This window comes from Euleptes europaea, chromosome 15 (assembly GCF_029931775.1).
Source record: "Euleptes europaea isolate rEulEur1 chromosome 15, rEulEur1.hap1, whole genome shotgun sequence".
NCBI lineage: Eukaryota > Metazoa > Chordata > Lepidosauria > Squamata > Sphaerodactylidae > Euleptes > Euleptes europaea.
In genome coordinates, this window is record NC_079326.1 from 25,135,344 (window position 1) to 25,154,965 (window position 19,622).

Here is a 19,622-nt window from a genome sequence, read left to right on the forward strand (position 1 = left end):
GTACCTTAGTGCTATGAGTGTTACCCAGGACAGTAAACATCAGGCCCATAATGTTCAAAGGGTCCTCTACATATGTAGGGTGAGACACGTGTGTTTCCCTCTCTCTTGAAAAACAACCAGCTCTCCAATGAGGCTGAGACAAAGCCCCCCCCCCCTCAAAGAAAGGAAATAAAGGAAATCTTGTGATGACATCATGGCCCCATGTAGACTCAATACCACCGACAGTAAATATAGTCCTTCTATTGTCCTCACACAGAGCAGGTGGCAGGGGAGAGAAGGATTGTATTCATTGACTGCCAGAACTGCATGCCGAGACTTTGAGACAAAGTATGAAAGGGAATACAGGCCATCTGTAGACAACTTCCTCCTTTTGCTCCGACTATCAAATGGTTTGCACTCCAAGCAGGGTGAGGAAAGTTGGCACCAGGGAGGACCAGTAATTTAATTTACAGGTACATTTCTTGGTGGGCCACTGGTGGCCAGAAGCAAGCAGACCTGATCCCCAGCAACTCTGCCAATGCTTCAGAGGCCCATTAAGGATAATCACTGTCAACTCATCAATTCCCTTCTCCTAGTTTGTGGGATAAAGCAATAAGCTAATTCCTGTTGCTGATGCTGTTAAGTCAGGAACCCTTGCAGTGCTGCAGAAGCCACTCAGCTTGGCTTGCTCTAGGGCCATATTAGCTTCCCACCCCACTTCTAGTTAGCCCCCTTCTCTAAGCAATGGGGCTGTATTTCTTTTTCCCTCTCAGAGCAAGCTTTTTCTTTATCTTTGGCAAGTGGGTTACAAATTATTGCTGGGGGTGGGGGAGGGAGATGCATCCCGTGGGGTGTGACCCTGTTTGCCCTCATTTGAGCTCAGCCTAGATAGCTTTAAATGGGGATTAGAAAGATTCATGGATGATAGGTCCATCCAGCGATGTCTGGGTTAGATGGACCACTGGTCTGATCCAGCAGGGCTCTCTTTATGTTCTTATTAGCCTTAGTAAAACTGCAGAGTGCTGCACAAGTTCATGTGTTTTGGCTACATTTTTTAAACAGGATGCACACTTTTGCTACAGCTTGGCTTACTTGTACTTTTTGAATGTTTCTGTTCAGCATCCTAGCCAGACACCATGGCTAAAACTCAAAAGCTCAAGAAGACATATGAAAACAACTTGGGGAAACACTTGAATCAAGCTGCATACAAAGCTTTGCTTTTATGTGTGCAAACATGGACATACAGATCTCCCAGTTGTACACAAGACTCATGCTTATTTCCTAAAAACTGAGTTTAATGTACTTGGAAACCATGACTCTAATTTCAGATGTGTGGGTGTCCACCATGGGTCGAGTCATGGATAGGCAGGTTAATGGTCACAAAGGTTTTCCCAGGGTAAAGAGAGGCCAGTCCAGCTCGGGTTCATTTAGATCATGATGGGTAGCCATGTTAGTCTGTCACTAGCAGTAGAAAAGAACAAGAGTCCAGTAGCACCTTAAAGACTAACAAAATTTTTGGCAGGGTATGAGCTTTCATGAGAAAAAGTGAGGTGTGACTCATGAAACTGTCAGGAATTTTGTTAGTCTTTAAGGTGCTACTGACCTCAGGTTCACTTAGGTTGCTTCCTTGTGCTTGGCCCTCTAGGATGAACCCAGGGGCTGCATAACTCTTACAGACTAAAGTTTTTGGAACTTTAAGACCATATGCAGATCTCTTGAAACGAGTAAAACTGAGTAGAATAAAACTGACTGGTCACTTCACCCATTTCCTTTCCTACTGAGTCACTAGTTTCACAGTAATCACGGTACATATATTTACCTCCTTTTTTAGCTGCTTTGCTATTTTCCCCAATGAACTGTATTTACTCCCTGGCATGATAGTGCATAGCTGTACACTTAGATCACTTTATAACTGGTTCACATATACACTGCCTTTTCTAAGACAGCCTCTGTGTAGTTGGCTGAAGATGATTCCCACAGAATTGAAGATTTATTCCCTTCAAAATGTTGGCATGAGCTCTGTATGTGCAATCTAGTTCATGGATTTTTCATGACAAATCCACATAACATTTTTCATATATGTGCCTTTATGGAAATCAATACAAAAGCTTTCCCATGGAGGCATTGTTAAGAGCCAGTGTGGTATAGTGGTTAAGAGTGGTGGACTTTAATCTGGAGAACCGGGTTTGATTCCCCACTCCTTCACATGAGCAGCGGACTCTGTTCTAGTGAACCAGGTTGGTTTCCTCACTCCTACACACGAAGCCAGCTGGATGACATTGGGCTAGTTACAGTTCTTTGAGCTCTCTCAGCTTCACCTACCTCATAAGGTGTCTGTTGTGGGGAGAGGAAAGGAAGGAGATTGTAAGCCAGTTTGATTCTCCTTAAAAGGTAGAAAATATCTGCATATAAAAACCAACTCCAACTCTTCCTCCTCCTCCTCCTTCTTCTTCGGTCATATATATCTGCATCCCATTCTTGGATGAAATATATAGCTTTCTTTCCACAAACCATTAGTGACAAGTATATGTTACTGCAATGAGGTAGATTTTAAGAACTGGAGGGGTGCTCTGAGACAGTATCTCTGCAATGCAAACCTAAGGAAGAAGCCAAGCATTCTCCAAGCTGGTATCTCTCAGCCAACAGCTCCTCTGAGGCTTTTACATGTCACCGGAGCCGCTCCAAGCCAACACAGTTTGCAAAGTGGGAAGAAAAGGAATTGAAGAAGCAAAAATAAATATTAAAGCATATAAGAATTAAGCATTACCTACTTAAATAGCAATTATGCTTCTGAAAACAAGAACATCACACCTGTACAAGAAAAGGCATCCATGCTCCAAACATCTGTTTGGATCCACCTGCCAGGCACCTGTTTTGCCGTTTCAATGCCATTTGATTGCTGGAGATGTAGAGGCTCTTGTGAGGTAATGAGTGATTTTACATTATGCATGATTGAAAACAGGTGTTGTAATGCTGCACAATTCGATGCATGAATAATTCAGCTCGTTTCCAGCAAGATATTTTAGAAGTATGCCACTGTATTTATTTGTTAATAAATATGTAGCTTGTCCTTTAAGATGTATAGGTTATTTCTCCCTCTCATATTCAGATCCCCCGTGATCATTTCTTTTTAGTGAGATAGAACTATTCTGGGAAAGCATAAACACAGAAAAACCAAAAGGCCTGATAATGAGGACTAAAGAGTTCTCTCGGTGTTCTAGGGAGCCAAAAACATTATTTCAGACGTATTTTTTATAGGACTGATAGAAGATAGCTTGAGTAAAATGCAAATCTAATTCTTCACCCATGGAAAGTTATTGATAATTTTGAATTATGATTATATTCTTTTCCTGTTTCTTATTCTTTAATATACTAAGCCCCAGAAGGCATCACAGATCATCCATTGTCTAAAAATACTACATGAAGCTGGGGGCAAGAATCTTATTCATAGCTCTCCTTGATGTTTTTACTGCACCAGGTCTAATGACTTATGAGACAAGTCTTTTTTTTTTAAGTTGGAGTGGCTTGCCTCTTTGGCCATGGAAGCTGCTGTGGTGAAAATTAAGGGTGCGCACAAAGAAAAAAAACATCCGTTATAATTTTGTATCTGAAGTTCGGGGGGATTTCCCCTTGCGATTGCGTATGTTTGTGTATGACATTATTATCAAATCTGTGTGGTTTTGTTGGTTTGTTTGTTTTTAGGGTTCTGGAGTGTCAGGAATTGTCAATGGGAAATTAGCGTAAATGGGGAATCTACTAGAGAATCTGGGGGAAGCTGTTTATAAAGATAATGACACCATATTTGCTCAGTCCTCCCTCTAATCTAAAGACCCTCAAGTTTCTTTTTTTTAATAATTTTTTTATTATTTTTTCAAAATTATTAATCACATAGTTTAACAATGGCATAAACATTAAAAGATAAAAACCAATAGGTAACATTGTTAAAAAAATTATATATAATAAAAAAATTGTTGACTTCCCCTACACCTCTCTTCATCTTATGATGAATTAGTAATCTCCTTTGCACAAAATTCTAATCCTATTACAATTGTTAATATTTATTGATCTCTTTAACATTTATATTTTTCAAGAAAAAAAGATTAATAGTTAATAATATCATATAAAGGGAAAGAAAAAGAAAAAAGGAAATAAGAATAAAAGAAAAAAGAAAATAAATGTTTACTACTTCTGAGTTCCAGTGTAATATAACAAGGAGGTGCTGCAGGAATCAAAATCATAAACCTTCCATCTTCTTTGTGGTCAGGAACTTGGGAAATATTTGCCAGTTACACACTAATACCACACTTTCGATTCCAAGTTCTCTGACTCTCTCGCGATGATAGATTGTTTCCGGGAAGGACGTGGCAGGAAGGCTTGTTTAGTTAGAAAGACTACTCTTCGGGGTGTGGGGGGGTTTTCCACTCCTCCCTCCCCTTTATACGTAGTAATTCCTGATTGGCAACTGAAGCGTCTTTCAAAAATCTTAGTTGTTATGTCTTCCCACTGATCAAATTGATAAGATTCCTGCAGGGTTATCAGATCTTTTCTTGTTTTTAAAAAGTCATTTAAACATTGAGTGGGGAGATATGGATTCAACTTATGATTTTTAGGGAGGGGTTAGTGTGTCTGTTTTTCAACCAAATACCCCCAAAATTGCAGAGAAGTGAGGACTGCCTGTCCATTCAAGATCACCCAAGTTTCTAGCAATCTGGACCAAGGGATCCAATTCTATGGGCCCTTAAGCAAGGTGCCCCCAGCCATCCTACTGATAGAAGGGAAAATGGCCCCACACTCACAAATAAGGGAGTGAAGGTAGGGTTGCCAGGTCCCTCTTCACCACTGGCGGGAGATTTTTGGGGTGGAGCCTGAGGGTGTGGTTTGGGGAGGGGAGGGACTTCAATGCCATAGAGTCTAATTGGCAAAGTGGCCATTTTCTCCAGGTGAACTGATCTCTATCGGCTGGAGATCAGTTGTAATAGCAGATCTCCAGCTAGTACTTGGAGGTTGGCAACCCGAAGGAGAGTGCCATCTCCATGCAGCTTGTCTCCAAAGGTGATTGGCTGGGAGCTCTCTATTCTCCTCCCTTGCAAGGATCTGATGGAAGGGAAGAATGCTGCCCAGGAATTCAGTGGGATTGAATAAGTGCATGCTGCATTGCTAGTAAGCACATGAACACAAAAACCAAACCAACCAACCACAGATTGCTTTGGAGAAGGACGGTTTCATTAGACCAACAACTGCAGATTTGTATTACTATTCTGGGAAATCCCTGTACTACCCAAACAGTGATTTCCATGTGTATCTTTGGTTAGAGCATTTCGTTATGCACACACCTAGTGAAAATGTCAAAGCATTTTCCACCTGTGTGGTTTTTGCTGGTAATGAATATCCATGTTTTAAATGACAACTATGATCTTGCATTTAAAGATGAAATTTTACTGGTATTAACCTTTTGGGAAATACCAGTGTGGACAACAGCAGGACCCTTAACTGTGCCATCAAATCTCTTCCAAAGCATTTTATTTGTTTTTTAAAAAAGTTCTCGCCTTTCTTTCTACCCATTGGTTTCCAGTACAGCAGACATACAAATGTTTCTCTTTTTAATCTATGAATTTAAAGTAGAAAACAAACTTAATCAGAGGAATGGACAAACCACAATAAACTGCAGGTAAAAATAATAAAACACTTGCATACATTTTATAACCTGCCAAGAACATGAAAACACAGGACAGATTTGACTTAGCACCTATAAGATAAAACAGTATACACTTGGTGAATATTTTAGGAAGGGTCATGCTAGGAAAAGTTGAGCGCAGCAGGAAAAGAGGAAGACCCAACAAAAGATGGGTTGACTCAATAAAGGAAGCCACAGCCCTCAATTTGCAAGATCTGAGCAAGGCTGTCAAAGATAGGACATTTTGGAGGACATTGATTCATAGGGTCGCCATGAGTCAGAAGCAACTTGATGGCACTTCACACACACACACACATGCTACTCATCTATTCTCTGATGGCAGGTACACTTGGAGCAAAGCCACAGGTGATGAATTAGCAAAAATAATGCTTCTTCGTATAGGAGGTTATTCTTTAGATAACTCGGTTCCCTTCCACTTAGGGGTTTGTAGATTCAAAAAAAGCATTTAATTGCTTCCAGAAACAAATTAAATATGGAATTCAACTAAATACAAGACATCTTACATGTATTTGAGCCTCTGTGTTCATCCTGCAGTGAATGAAATGGCCAGAAATAAATTCTGCAAGCCCTGTTAAATGGCAATTCACCCCATGTTCCCCAAGTGTTGCTGATAACATTGATATTTAGTGCCAACTTTGGTGGTTTTTAATATGGTTCCACCAAGATCAGGATCTAAGCCTTTAATTGCATTCAAGTAGACATTCATTTGCTTTTGATGGAACTATTAATATCAGAAGATCTAGAACCTTGTTCTGGGCCATGCAGCTCACTTAAGATCTTGGCAAACAATATGGCTTCCTTGAGTCATAACTGCTACCAGAATACTCTTCACACCTTTCATACTAGGCACTGCAGTTCCACAAACACACAAGTTTTGAAAGCAATGTCTGTCAAAAGATGATGCTGCCAAACTCTAAGACTTAGCAATAAACCTGAAAACAGATAGTAAGAGGTGTGTTCTTGTACCAATCAGACCAAGAAAAAGATGGTTTTGGAAATCAAAACATTATGCAGCTTTCAAACAGCACTCTCAAAGAAGTTGTTCTAGTGCATTTGATTGATATTGGTGGAAAGAACAGTAACAATTTGAGATATGCCAATGACACCACATTACTGGCAGAAAATAGTGCAGAAATGACTGTGTGTGTGTGTGTGTGTGTGTGTGTGTGTGTGTAAAGTGCCCTCAAGTTGCAGCCAATTTATGGCGACCCCTTATGGAGTTTTCAAGTCAAGAGACTAACAGAGGTGGTTTGCCAGTGCCTTCCTCTGCAACCCTGGACTTCCTTGGTGGTCTCCCATCCAAATACTAACCAGGGCTGACCCTGTTTAGCTTCTGAGATCTGACGAGATCAAGCTAGCCTGGGCCATCCAGGTCAGAGCGCAGAAATGACTTCTGGTGGTTAAAGCAGAAAGTGCCAAAGCGGGATTACAGCTGAACATTAAAAAGAAAAAAGTAATGACTACTGGGGAATTACACAACTGTAATATTGATGATGAAGAAACTGAAATTGTTCAAGATTTTCTGTTCCTTGACTCCATCATCAACCAAAAGAGAGACTGCAACCAAGAAATCAGAAGGAGAGTGAGAGTGAGAAGGGAAGCTAGAAAAGTATCTTAAGTGTAAGGATATGTCACTGGTGACCAAGATCAAGTTAATTCATACCATAGTGTTATACATTGCTACGTATGGTGTGAAAGTTGGACAGTGAAGAAAGCTGACAGGAAAAATTGATTCATTTGAAATATGATGTTGGATACCCTCCTCAGGCCCCACCCCCAAAAACTTCAGATATTTCCCAACCCAGACCTGGCAACCCTAACCCAGCAGGAGGAAAGTCTCCCTCCCACCAGGAAGCAGCTAAGCATAGCAACATGGGTAGAAGCTTTGCCAGCCCAGGGCATTAACTGGGGCATGGGGGACAGCAGGGGCCTCTGGGTAGTCCTATTCAAATCCAGATGGGATGGGGCAAGGATAGGTTAAGAGAGGCACAAGGCTCAGATGAAGGTTGGGCGGTGCTGGGCTTGGCCAGCTTGGTGGAACCTAGGGTTGCCAGCTCCGGTTAGGAAAAACCTGGAGATTTGGGGGGCAGAGCCTGAGGAGGGGAGGGTTTGGGGAGGGGAGGGACTTCAATACCATAGAGTCCAATTGCCAAAGTGGCCATTTTCTCCAGGTGAACTGATCTCTATTGGCTGGAGATCAGTTGTAATAGCGGGAGATCTCTAGTTACTACCTGGAGGTTGGCGACCCTGTTGGAACCTCAGGAATAAAAGGGGGTGTCAGAAGAGACCAGGGGAGTAAGGAAGTCAAGCTGGCTGAGCAAGGCTGAGAGGATGCAAAGGAGGAAGGAAGAGAAACCTAGAGGAGGAGCTGGGGCAAGATACCAAACCAGGAGAGACCTAGTAGACCCACCCCAAGGCTTTGAAGGGGCAGACGTTGGTGGGTACACCTGTGAGAAAGCCTGTGTGGACTTTGCTAAATCCAATGGAAAGGCAATCAAGGAACACCTTTAAGACTGGCGAGTATCTGCTGCCTATGTAAGTCAGCTATGGCTTTGTGCCTGCTTGGGTGGGTGCATAGCTGGTCACGAACGATCAGCCTAACATCTCTTACAGGATAGATGTTGTGAGGACAAACTGGGGAATGGAGAGCCATGTATGCCACTCTGAGCTACTTAGAAGAAGGACTGGATAAAAATCTGATAGAACCTGATGGAAGAAAATGTGCAGTCTTTAAAGATGGAGCTGTGAAGTCTTTGAAATTGTCCACAAAAACTCTTGAGTAGGGAAACTCCTCAACTGCACAGCTCTTTCAGGCAAGGCTGTTGAGCTTCTCCAGACATACCCTTTTAAAGATTCCCTGAAGAATGTGAGGCTCCAAGCTGGTGAGCTGCTTCCTACAATGTGTGTTCCAAAAATATGATTTCTCATATTGGATGCATATTTTAAGTTCGGCCTCATTGAAGCCCACTTTTTAATGTGAGAAATGCCAGACTCCTGAATTAGCTAAGCCCAAATCGAGTGGGCTCAGAGCAGCTGGCCTTCTGCGGACGTGCTGCTGAGAGGCAATTCCAGCTGTGGCAACTTACATAGAATTGATGGATGAATCTTCCATTTACTCACAACTTGACTCTCATGCAAACACTGCCTTTCTCGGGGTCTTTCCCCCTCTCCCTTTAAATTCTCCAGCAATTGCCTGACATACCGGCAATACTTGGCTGTGTAGTAAGAAGCCCAGTTTTAGTACCGTTGAATGTTAATGTACAACCTGATCCTCCCAACTGTAGTGATGAAGGAGTATGCCACTGCATGTGTTTTCTTTAAAGCGCAATCAGTGTGGATTTCCCTAAGAGCCCTCTGTGCTCTAGCATTCCTGAGTATTAAACCACTACAAAGGAAAAATGGGGCAATCTGAGATTATGATATGCTTGGGGAGGACTGGAACTTGTTTATACACCAGTGCATTATCCTTCAATATTGTCTTTGAAGTTTGTTCGACTATTGTTCCCTTTGCAGTTCTCTGGCGCTAAAAATTGTTGCCTGAAAACATCAGAAGAGCCCACAATGGCACACAGTCTTTATTAACAACCTAGAAACCAAGCCCGGCTCACGCACAGCTAGGTATCTGAGAGCATCTTCTGCCAGGTGCCCATAATCCGATTTTCTAGAACAGTAGTACACGCCTTGTTATTCACAGCTGTAATCATGTTGAAGCTGTCAAGTGTTGTCTCCACATCTTCAATTTACTTCTCAAGCCGAAACCCTCACTCCTTTTGTATGTCGGAGCTGCCGTGGCCTGGAACTCATCTCATCTTTGAGCAACGTCTTCCAGATTTGTTTTCAACTGATTAGACACTGCTGAAGAATCAAATTCTCTCCCCCGGATAGTACAAAGCCATGTGTTGACAGACCTGGCTCCTCGCCATCGGCTGTGCAATGACGCCGCGCCGCATCTTTTGACAGGCCCTCATTTTGTACTGGTCTTCCCAAATGCTCAGGCCCCCTGAAAAATTAAAATAAAATAAACCATGGTGTGATGGGAGGGATAGGGCAATTATAGAGAGGAAGTCAGAAGAGAGTTTGACCAGAGGGACTCTTTAATTAAAGAATATGTTTTTAAAAGGGCAGGGGGGAAGGACCTGATCTGTCCTGTTGGATGGTTGCATTCAAACAGGAATTGTAAAGCGGGTGCCCTTTTTAATGTAGATACTATGACTGAGGAACAAAACAGTAACTAAGTCGTTGCAATAGAATCACATTGTTTCCAATCGAGCTTTGTTACTACAGAAGGGGAAAAAGCTGTCCAGATTTTAAAGAGGGAGATTTGGACTCTGCAAACGCCACCACTGCAATAATGAGCGGCATTCAAGATGTAATGTTCTGTGTATTCTAGATCAGCTCCTGGTTTGGATTGCAATTTGCTTGTGAATTGCAAGCAGGACCCTAGAAACATGAATTTTAAAAAAATCTTTTTCGAACACTTGAAACTCATCAAAAATTTCTGTGCGTGTACTTCTCCCATTGTTTTCCCCATCCACCATAATGTATGCATTAAAAAATCATTTTTAAAAAAGAAAAAGCATTTCACTCTTGCTTGGTTGGGGTGGGGGGAGAAGCTGTATGGTTTGTGTCTTTTTTCTAGCTTTGCTGAATTTGCTTGGCTGATTACTTGTTCTTAGGGTGCAGGTTACAACTACTGCATGCATGCATGCATGCATGTTGGCTAACCGTAGCAAGCAGCAAACAGTGAAAACCAGAACTGCCAAGTCTGAAGCTGCAAGGCCCTGACTCTGCAGAACAGGCTGCTGGACTTGAACTTTGATAATGATCATGTGTATATCTGCTCAGGAGCTTACCTTGAGGGAACTGACCAAGGTAAATTAACCTGGCAACTGTGTCTGTGTTGAAATTCACAGCATTCCTACCAAAGACCCTGCTTTGTAGATATCCGAGTCAGTTGAGGTAGAAAAAGTAAGTATAGCTGATATTATCTACCTAGCTGCTGTTAGATGGAGATTGGCCAGCAAAGCAGCTCCCTTTGCATTTTGTCAAAACAACTGTAGAGACTACTGGATAGATAGGGTAGGGATATGTTTACTCTCAGCAATGGCTAAGGCTCATGAAGAAGAAGAAGAGTTGGTTTTATACCCCGCTTTTCTCTACCTTTTAGGGGTCTCAAAGCGGCTTACAATCACCTTCCCCTCCTCTCCCCACAACAGACACCTTGGCCATTTATGCAGGGGAGGTTTGCTGCTCTCTAGCGGCACAGTTTTCAAATCCAAATTCTCAAAACTCCTATGCATGGGGGCTCATTGCCTCAAAGAAATGCCAGGAGCAGTGGAACAAATCTTTCTGCAATGAATAAATTGCCAGTGAAACCACAGACCATTTGAGTCCCGCCCCCCTGAAAATGCTGCATTGTTTTGAAATACATCACCAGCCCTGGCCAGCCCCATGTGGGATTCTTCCACCCAGTTCTATGCAAACATCTAGGTCTGGAGGGAGAAGAAAGCCTATGTGGGGGGAGGGGGAGGAGAAAGCTGACTTCATTTCCCCTGTGCTATTTTAGTGATAAAACACCAAAATATTAATAAATGTAGGGTTTTATCATTAAAATAGCATTCAGAAAACCAAAAAATAAAATAAAATAACAATGCTGCAGCACCCTGCCGAAGGCTTCTCACCTAGGCTTGCCTACCTCCAGGTAGTAGATATAGATCTCCTGCTATTACAGCTGATCTCCAGCTGGTAGAGATCAGTTCACCTGGAGAAAATGGCCACTTTGGCAATTGGACTCTATAGCACTGAAGTCCCACCCCTCCCCAAACTCTGCCCTCCTAAGGCTCTCTCTCTCCCCCCCCCAAATCTCCAGGTATTTCCCAACCTACTCACATGGAGGAGTGGGAAATCAAACCTGGTTCTCCAGATTAGGGTCCACCACTCTTGACCAGTACACCACGCTGGCTCTCTGTGCTAAATTATGCTAAATTGTGCTGTTATGCCAAGCACAGGGGTCTCAGTTTATTGGGGGAAATTAGCTGGAGACTAAATAGAGATTTGCAAGAGGCTGGCATGGGGATCTTTTTAACCACTTCCACCCCAGGTGAACGAGCCAGTAAAGAGCAACCCAATAACAAGGAGGCTTTTATGTATTTTAAGGGTTTTATTAAAAATAACCAAACAGGTTAAAACACACACACACAATTCCCAACACACACAGAGCTAAGAGAGTAAAGGATTAAGAGTCTCAAGCAGGTTAATAGTTACCTTCCTGAAAAAGTGAGGTTCCAGAATGGCAGCTGCAAGAGGGGAAGGGGAGAGGAACTGCACGTTAAGTGCAGGGCTCTATAAGGGGGAAATGGCAGCAAAGAACTGTGGGCAATGGGACTATACTTATACCCAGCAACGTAGCTGGAGGCTATGACTGGAAATGTCTGGTAATCACTGGAGATTGTCAGTGACAAAAGGCGTGATTGCTCACGATTGGATTAATCGGGTGCAGAGAATAAGAACGTCATAAAACGGTGGCTGGACACTTGAGATTGAGGGTCCACCCATTGAGTGATATTGGGAGATATGAGGTGGGGTTTAGAAGGTGAGTCATTGAGAGTCTTGGTTGAAGACAGGGAGGACCTGAAGGATCCATTTGAAAGGACTGAAAGGATTTGGCAGGGCATGAACAATCTACTGCAGGAAAGTTAAAGAAATGTAAATGGCTTATCTTGGTCTTCTTTGTCTTTGGAGAGCTACAGCATTCCTTTCCAGGGAGAGTATGGCTCACCTTTTGCTGTTCCAGCCCTGTCCTTTCCCCCTCAGCCTTGCACAACCGAGATGGATGCCAGGAGACTCATGTCATCCCTGGCTACATAGCACTGTGCCATTCTTGCACACCAGCTGTGGCCCTGTACACTATGTGGGGGGGGGGGTGTCCCAGGATTGCCAGGTTATGGTCGGAGCCCATAACATTGCAGAGGGCTTCCCTGTGGAGTATAGCTGAGTGTCCTTTTACATTTCAGGGAAGCCTGTCTATTTTTCCCCTTCAAGATAATAACAGCTGAGAGAGGGTGGAAATGGGGAAACTACGTAGGGGAGAAGTGTCAACATTTCTGCTTCTCCTGCACCATGACTCTCACCAAAATTAAGCCTCTCCAGCAGCAATATTCCTTTAATAACTGCTGGGGCACTCCTTCATGGAGTGAAAGCCTGCTTTACTGCCCCCCCCCCTCGAATTTATGGTGTTCATATATTTAGAACAGTGCAATCCCATAAAGTCAATGAACTTAAAAAGGTGCAACATGACTTCAATGGGTTTAGAAGAGTGTAATTTTTCTTATGATTGCACTGTAAGTTATTGAACTGTTGCTCTGTTAGTTCCTGTTGCTCCTTTTTAGTTCCCGATATGTGTAAGGAAATTGATAGTAAGTCATGTTCTGAATATGTTTAAGAATTTTCTACCACAGACTTGCTATATGGCCTTGGAGAAGTCACATTCTCCCAGCTGAGGAAAGGGAAAGTGTAGGTGGGATATGGAAATTTGTTATAAGCGTGGAAAGCAATAAAGGCTATATTTCTCTGACCCCATTGGTGGAGAAAGGCTTCTCAGTTGCTAACAATTAAAGAAGGCCCTTCAAAAATATGATTTCTAACCTCCCATTTAACCTGTGGGCTTCTTGGTGGAGGGTAACCCAGTCTGAGCTCCTCCTGCCTGGTGGATTACCTTTCTTATCCTTAACATTCCTAAGGTATATCATATGGCAGCAAATGTATATCAGTTGTCCTTGGAACTACGCTTTGGCTGCTAATTCATCACCTAGATGTAAGAAGAGAAGCAGAAAAAGAAAGAAAGAAAGAAAGAAAGAAAGAAAGAAAGAAAGAAAGAAAGAAAGAAAGAAAGAAAGAAAGAAAGAAAGAAAGAAAGAAAGAAAGAAAGAAAGAAAGAAAGAAAGAAAGAAAGAAAACCGAGTTAGGGTCACATATTTTAAATGTGAACGAATGTTTTCATCCTGATTCAATTGACCATTCCTGTACTTAATTATCACAGCAGAGAACAATGGCGATGGTTCACACATTTCAGAGATGTTGAGGTTCACACATTCCTAAGAAGGTTCTCACCTCCAAACATGGCACAACGCTATGTTTGGAATGTGGAGTCTTTATGCAGCAAGGCTCCACTTTTTTTGCGTGTGAAACTTTACTACTGCTCTCAGATTAAAGTACCACCAAGTGTTAGCCAAAATGCTCGGTTATGAAATATTTATATGGGGAAATTAGCAAATCAATAACCGGCAAGGGGCATAACCTCAGGAGCTAACCTTTGTTTACGGGAGTCCGTTCCAAGATTCAAACAAGAGGCGAAAGCAAGGGTTTCTTTTAAGAAGTTTACTTTAAAATATGCTCACAAGCAGTCCAATAACACGTACACAACACACAATCAGAGTCTTTGAAATAAAGGTAGGAATACAGAGACGTTCGCCAATGTGGAAGTTTTCCCGGAAGAGGGGTAATACTACACCTGGTCTAGTAGCGGAGATGTCCTGGGTCACCACCACACCTTGTGGTAGTTAGTTCCTTAAGTCTGTTGTGTGTGTGGAAAGCAGTAAAAAAAAATTGCAAAGTACACCATACTAGTAGTCATGCCTAGGTCCCATCCTACACTCCATTTCTCTATCTCCTGACAGAGAATATTCCTTACCAATGGACACTACATATTTAAAACCCATGTGCAATAATAAATGCCCCCCATGCAGGTAATAAGAGAGGGGTTTTTGTTTTGATGACACTTTGCGTCTCAAGAACAGACATCTTTGGAGGGGAAAAGTGTTGCCAGCCCTGAAATGATTGACATTTGTTTACTTAACTCGCTCTTCTTGAAAGTCTGCACACCTATTTCAACCTTGAACAGTTTCCAACTGTGGTATACTGGAACATTTTTTCATTTATTAGGTTCAGTGTTGCCAACCCAAACAAAGAGTAATCAGTGATGATCCAAGCAGACCAAGCTGTCTAGCACTATACAATGTATCTGCATACTAATTTTCAAATTCCCTCACATTTCCAGAGAACTAATGGGATCATTTTCATTCTGTTACAGCAACTCAACAGTTACAGAATCACCATCTGTGTTTTCGTTAACCTGAATCAGATATGAATTCTGTTATTGCAAGGTAGAGCAGCTTGTTTAATGATTCTTAATCTTTTCTTTAATTAAATCATGCAGCCAACCTGAAAAATCTATCTTAATGCAAATTAGGAGCTTTTTTGGCATTCACTTACAGTAATGCACTAATAAGGTTAATTTATGAAGGTTCTCTTCCAGTCTGTACAGATGATATTTGTTCGCTGCATATTTTTAGCATATTGTCTCTTTTTGTGATTTTTTAATTTTTTTATAAAAAACACCAAATAATAAAAACATAGTTATCTTTTGTTAACACAAAGTAGGAAGGTTCTGATTGTAAAAAATTGAAATAACATTTAAAGAAAATGAAAAACAGTCTTGTGTTCTTGTCTGTATTTTTTCCATCAAGAATCTAGTACCATGCTGATATCATTCAGTGGGCTTTTTTATGCATTGAGAAATCTTTTCTCAAGGAATGGGATAAAAATCAGATTTTCATCTTTGAATGTTTTCATACAGACATATCCTCTTCAGCCCGGTTAAGTGGGACATGATAGGTGTTAGGGATCCACTTGCATAGTGTACTGTTCCCAGTAGTCATGGCTAATATAGAGCCAGAGTACTATGAGCAGCTTCTGACTGTCACCACAGTTAGCAAACTGATTGTTTTGTAAGTGGTCAACCTTTCAGGAGGCAGTTCTGATGAATTATTTTCTAAGACCTGATTCACACATGTACATAGTGATACAAGTGAATAGTTAAAAATGTAACTATATATCCCAGGACTCATATTTATACCTAAAATTGGTCTGGAGGCTGTATGAGGTAACTGGCAGGTAAGCCAGGGACAAAGAAATTGTTGCTTCTCTGGGATCCAGACAAAAGGGAAAGTTTGATGAGTCGTCAAGATGCAAAAGAATACTTGAATGACTCTTCTGGATATTGATTGGTTGTTGTGATAGTTGCAGGTAGGAATCTTTGATGAGATTTCAGGGTGCAACAGAATGCTTGGAGCATTCTCCTGAATACTGAGTGATTGCCAGGATGAGTTTAGGTAGTGCAATTAGTGCTCTGCTCGGAGCGCTGATTCAATCACCTCAGGGTGAGATAATAGAGATTAACTAGCCTGATTGTCCAGCCAGGCACTCCCTGGGCCAAGGGAAAATGTGCAGCTATGAACCGCCTTCCTGACTAAGTCATGCACTCAAGATGGATTCTGAATGTCTTCAAGAGGCATCAATTTTATGTGGAGCAGGGTCTTGCTCTTAATCCAGTTTCGGGCCCCTGTGCCTATAATGGCACCCCATTAATGGAGGAGGGGTCCAACTGCTCACACTGGGTTTCCTAGGTCCTAGTCCAACACTTTAACCATTACACCACACTGGCTCTCAGATATATCTTACACTGTATAAATGTATAGCTGTGTATATTGCTTTTTGCATGTATAGCTTTGTATGTTGCTTTTTGCATGTACTCATTGGAACCCTGCATCATGCTGAACTTAGCCAGTCTCTTGTAACAGCTTTGGGAAATAATTTTCCATCTATTATGTGGGAGGGAGGGTTGACAACCAAACTTGGACATGTTGACAGGTCATCCGAATAGCTGCTGTGCATAACAGATTGTTTGCAGTGCTCCACTAGTAAATCTTGATCTTAGCCAACGGTGGAACATTCTGACAATTTCTTCATCATATCCACATTAAGGGAATTGATTTTATCTATGAAGTTTACTTCCTACCTTCAACGTGACTGTACACTATTTTTCAACACAGGGATTCTGGGAAAATGTCACTGTATTATAAAAGAAGTGCTGGAGGAACACAATTTCGTATGCAGATGTACACACATTGAGTTGGATTCAGTGATCCATCGGTAAAGCTTGATGACATATATGGATTTTTCTCTTTTTCCCTTTTTTGACTAGACCTTTCCAAATGCAGAAAGAGGATTGTGGTGAGACTCATGTGTACAAAAACCATGAAGGTTGAGGAGGTAATTTTGACCATTCCCCTTCTGCAGAGTAACCTTTCCCAACCCATGTGGAAAAGCAAGATTCCAGTCCAGTAGCACCTTAAAGACTAACATGGGCCTTTTATGCAGGGATGTTTCCCCACAGTCACCCCCACCAACTGTTTTGTCCATGATTAACCACAACCCAAGTAGTTAATCTATGTGGGTTCCACAGCCTTGGGAATCATCTTTCCCTGGGCAGAATAGGACTGTTTGGAGAAGGACAACAAGGGAAAGATCCACAATTCTTCTAATCCTGGATCACTGGGTCACTGATTCACTAATAATTCTGTAGAGGTATGGCAAACTGGACCTGACAGGAGTAATTTCAGGCAGATATAGAAACAGCAGAGTGAAGCAAGCACAGCAACCGGAGCAAGACTGAGCACGAGCATCCCCTCACTTCCTATTTTGAAATCACCATTCTTCTTGAGAATCAGCTTTATCAGATTAATTGTAAACCAGCCCGCTTATTTGTTCCATAAGTGTGTGGAGTTGAATTCAATGGAGCCCTTCCATTCACAGGAGGTCCTCTTTGTAAATGCAAGACAACTTCTGTGAACAAAAGATTTTACCTGTATGGGCTCAGGTGTTGCTTGTGCTGTGCAATTCCTGAGGAATTTTTAAATGTACACTCACAGGAAGAGGCTGCATGGCCTGAAAAACAGGAAAACTATTTGAAAATATTCCCTTTTCCTTGCTTTGTGTGCTTCCCCCAATGAAAGTTAAACACTCTTGGAATGGTAATTTTCACTGTTTGGATCCAGTGAAAAAGTTCAGAGAAGGAGATGACACAACAAATCTTTCCCTGCATACTCTAAAAATTCTCTTCATCATCAAGTCTTTATTGCATTTTGATTGAAGAAAAAAGAAAAAAGAAAAGAAAAAAAAGCCATAGCAATAATACAGAATAAGGTGGAAATAATAGCTTGCTCTGAGCCCGGCTCTTTCAGGAAAAGCAGAATAGAAGAAAATAAATAAATAAATAAATAAATAAATAAATAAATAAATAAATAAATAAGAGGAGGGAGGAGGCAATTTGATCTTATTGCCCATCACTGCAACACCTAATACCCTGGAGCATTTTCTACATGAGTCTTTCCCAACAGTCTGAGAGGATTTTCTGAGCAAACTGCAGGCTGCTTTGTGGAGAAAACAGAAAGATCCACTCCTTCTGAGAGGTTTTTCACTTGATCTAACCCAAAGTGAAAATTAAAATCTACATATATTTGTCAGAGCTCTAATTAAATTCTATGATAACAGCTTCAGGTATCAAGCCTTGGTGCTATACAGTGCGATCCTAAACAGAGTTCAACCCTTCTAAGCTCATTGAAGTCAACTGACTTAGAAGGGTGTAACTCTGTTGAGGATTATAATGGTGGTCAGCAGGCTGTTTCATACAAGCAGAAACATAACTTGAATTCTTACATTTGATTACTTATTGTGAGAACTGTCCACACCATGTTTGAGATGATGCCACATGTTACATCTGTGATGGCTCCATGATTACATGCGTGTCATCACTTGGAGCTCCTGTCATCAAATGGGGATCAAAGTACTTGACTGTCTCTTCCCATACTACTGAGCTGTTAACATCTGCTTCACAAGTCTTGTGTGACCCTTCCTGCAGAGTTGAGGTTGGTGCTATCTAGAGACAGGGTATTTTCAGTGATGGCACCTCATCTTTAGAATGTCCTTCCTCTTGGGACTTGCTTGGCACATAACATATTGTTTTTGAGACACCCCACTAAAACATTTCTTTTTACACAGGTTTTAACAAAGGGGTTTTACTTCATAAGCAGTTTTGGGGTCAGCTTCTATCTTGTCATCTGTTTTATGGCTATGCTGTTCAATGGTGGTTTTATGCCAATGTCTTGTTTTTCATGGCTTGCTTTTAATATTGACAATTTTTTTTGTTCTTTTATGGTCTTGTTTTGATGCTTTACCATATTGTTTTAACTTGTAAGCCACCTCAAGCAGGTCTCTGGAGAGATGGCATATAAATTCCCTAAACAAAGAAACATATATGTGTGAACCAAATCATAGAATGCCACTGGGGAAGTTTCTTAATAAAATCAACTAAAACATTTCAATAACCAGAAATATGATTAATGTGAGGTACTGATAGGGTTACATCAATGCCTCTTGATGATCCACAGTGTGTGGTAACTAATAGATCAAATTTGTGATACTCATGAACCAGAAAGGCAAAGCTAATCTGCATTTTAAACGAATGGGAAAGAAGGGAGGAGACACACAGCTGGAAGACTTTATTAAAAGGGCACAAAGGCATTTGTTGTGGTTGCAAGGTCAAGCAAAAGATAAATAAGTGTGAAGCCTCCATGAACTTAACGGCAGAAAGATAGCTGATATTTGTCCACAAAAGAGGAAAAGGCAAGTATCCTGTGGGAAAACACGATAGAAAGTAACACTGTTTTTTCACCACAAGAATGGTTATATTTTAATGAGTTTCCTCAAAGAGAAGACAAAATTGAAGGAGGAAAACAGAGACTTCTGCCCACAAGCAACATGTATGTTTCTCCAAGGGCTAAAGGATGATGTCAGACCTCAGCAACTTGTCGTGTTTCTTGCATAGGGAACTTCACTCCAGATGTAGTCGCGAGTTTAAAGTTTTATTAAGAAAGCCAGCGAGTTCAGCAAGTCATAGAAACTTAAGGCTAGAATACAGACATGGGGAAATACTGGTACATTTATAGGGTGCATACAATGGGGTTGATTATGTTCAGGGTACAATACAAAAGGACGAGGAGCGGCAGAGTTGTCTTGATAGTTCAGATACAAGGAGACAATACGGAAGTAA